This window comes from Psammomys obesus, unplaced genomic scaffold (assembly GCF_907164565.1).
Source record: "Psammomys obesus unplaced genomic scaffold, mPsaObe1.curated_primary_1811, whole genome shotgun sequence".
NCBI lineage: Eukaryota > Metazoa > Chordata > Mammalia > Rodentia > Muridae > Psammomys > Psammomys obesus.
In genome coordinates this window covers 10,539,191-10,541,879 of record NW_026596240.1, presented here as the reverse complement: position 1 = coordinate 10,541,879, position 2,689 = coordinate 10,539,191, and the positions used below count along the sequence as shown (strand labels likewise).

Here is a 2,689-nt window from a genome sequence, read left to right as displayed (position 1 = left end):
TGCCCACATCATCTCTCCCAGACATGGGCTGGAATGTCTCCCTGAGCAGCTAGGTCATTCGGCCAGCCTGGCACTCAGGTGACAGAGGGAGGGTGTGTGGGTACAGAGCCTGCCTGATGGGACAGGCCAGAAAAAAAATCCTCAATAGCACAGTATCACACACCTGAGAATTTGCCCTGATGGACACCTCTATGGGTGAGGTGGACAACATTAGATAGACAGGAGCCCAGGCTCCTGCATTGCTGCAGTCTGGTGATGGCCACCCAGTGGGGGAGGGAGAGCTCCAGGGAGTCCATCAGTGACACTGTCACAAAGAAAAACTGTCATTGTCTCCACAGGAACTATCGACCAAAGTCAGTCTCTAAGTAACAACCAGCTTTGGGATTCTTGGTGATAACAAGTGTTGCTTCAGAGCAGAACATTCCCAACAGGACATGGCACAGTGCTTCGACTGAAGGGAAGCTGGGCAGGGTTCCTGAGCCTGGCTCCACCAAGAGGACAGTTCCCAAAGAGGGTGGAGGAGGTCTGCACACGCCCCAGAGGAAGCACCTGGCATGGAGTGGCTGCAGAGGTTGCACAGAGGGTGCCCTTCCTTCTCAAGCCCTTTCTCAGGCACAGCAGGGCTGCAGAAGCTTGCTGGTGCAGTGGACCCTGGGGTCTGAGGAGAACCAACTGCTGGTGGCTCCGGAGTCTGGCAGATGGTGGCTGTGGCCCTGGGCGGGAGGAGATTCACTGCCTCCTGTCGGGCTAAACGGAGGTGCCTGCTATGGCACGAAGGTGGTGCCTGCAGGCGCAGCGGCCGACAAGGCTGAGGGCATGGCAGCTGGTAGACAGAGCTCACGAAGCTGGTGGCTGTGGCAGGCAAGCCAGGGTACTGGTCTTCGGTGGCTGGAGGGCATAGGCTGTGCTGGCTGGTGTATACTCAAGCGGGTTGAGGACAGCGAGGAGACAGGGATGACAGGGATCACCAGGCTGGGCTGCACAATGGCTTTGGGTAGATGTGGTGGGGTGTCAGCCACAGGTGCGCTGGATCAACGTGGGTGTAGCTGCTGCGTGGCAGCAGCAAAGCCAGTCTGCAGGCTCCTAGGCTTGGCACCCTGGTAGGCCAGGGTCACAATGGCCGTGTAGCTGTCGATGATAGGGTTAGGGTTTTTTTTTTTTTTTGCAAGACCTATCAGCTGTTGCTGGGTCTGGCGGTCAGCAAGAACCACAACCTCCGCAATGTCTCCAAAGCCCTTGCAGTACTTTCCAAGCGATGCATTGGTGGTGTTGTGGTAGAGCAGGCCACCCGTCAAGATCTTGCTGAACGTGGTGTCCTTCCGTAAGCCATGCATGGCACTGCGGACTGCAGGGGGACATGGTTGGGGAGAAGGAGCGCTGCAGCTGTATCGGGGTGGCCACTACGGAGCCAGCTGGCGCATGTGGGGGTGTCTCAGGCCTAGTCTGAGTCCCTCACTCCGCCCCAGGCCCCTCCTCAGTCTGCAGCAAAGAGCCTGGGTCTCAAATCTTCTTGCCTATATATATATATATATATATATATATATATATATATATATATATATTGGGGGGGAAGTCACCCCCATTAAAAGGTTAAAAGTACAGTGTTTACTTGAAGTAGTCCATCATTTGAATGGTAAATCTAATAACATGAACAAATATAGGTTGGAATTGATTAACAAGGATAGAAGAACATCTGTCCTTGGGAAAACTGCCCATTGCTTGACTCTGAATGATATCTTTCTCCCAAATGTAGTCCAGCTTCCTTAAGGGTTGTTATGTCTATTTTCATGGATCACCTGTGGCCTTCAAGTCTGTGCTTGAGGCCTAGTTCAGCTCAATAAAACACAACTGCTTTTTCTATTCCTTCTGCTAGTGCTGACTTAAATCAAAGCCATCGATTCCAGTAAACACCACATCCAGCTGTTTCGTCCGGTTGTTTTGGGTTCTCAGTTTTGATTGCCAGGGCTGCAGTCTTAGGTCAGCTTCACAATGACGGCGTTTGACATTAGTGCTTCACTTGACTTCTTCCTCCAAGGTGAATGATCCAAGGGGACTCAAGTTATCCTATGTGGCATCAACACCTTGAGATCTTTATTGCCCCTCAAGAGGGAAATGCCTGTTTTAAAGGCCCTCCGACAATTTTTTCATTCCTAATCTTTCCTTGGGTCTTCTTTAATACAATCTCACATGGTACTGTCGCTTTTTCCCTACCTGAAAGTTTTGTCACAAATTAAATCTCTTCTAAAGCTAGAAAACAAAAGAAGAAGATGAGGTCTAAAAGACTCTTAGGAAGGCTGGATGTGGAGATGTGGGTGATGGGTTTGCTCGGCAACCATGAGACCCTCAGTTTCAAGTCTGCATACCTATAAGAGATCTGGGCGTGGCAGGATGCACTGTGGGGATGAGACAGGTGGATCCCACGGGCTTCCTGGCCCACCAGCTTTGCCACCAATGCAAGCTCTAGACTTAGAAGAACTAGCCTTTAAAAACAAGATGAAGGGCGATAGAAGAAGGAAATCAGAGTTAGTCTCTGCTTCCACCTGTGCGTTCATAGGTGTCTGCACATGTGGGAGGTGTGGTTGCACTGAACATGTGCAGGGGTGTGTGTGTGTGTGTGTGAGTTCTTCAGTACGGGTGCTGTGGTGGCAGGAAGAGAGATGTCATATTATCAGATTCTCTGGAGCTTCCA

At 51.1% G+C, this 2,689-nt stretch overlaps 1 pseudogene; it reads right to left on the bottom strand.

Annotated features, from left to right (window-relative positions):
- Positions 1 to 608: 608 nt before the first annotated feature.
- LOC129668394 (RNA-binding protein 38-like) lies at positions 609 to 1,334 on the bottom strand (annotated as a pseudogene).
- Between the last annotated feature and the right edge of the window lie 1,355 nt (positions 1,335 to 2,689).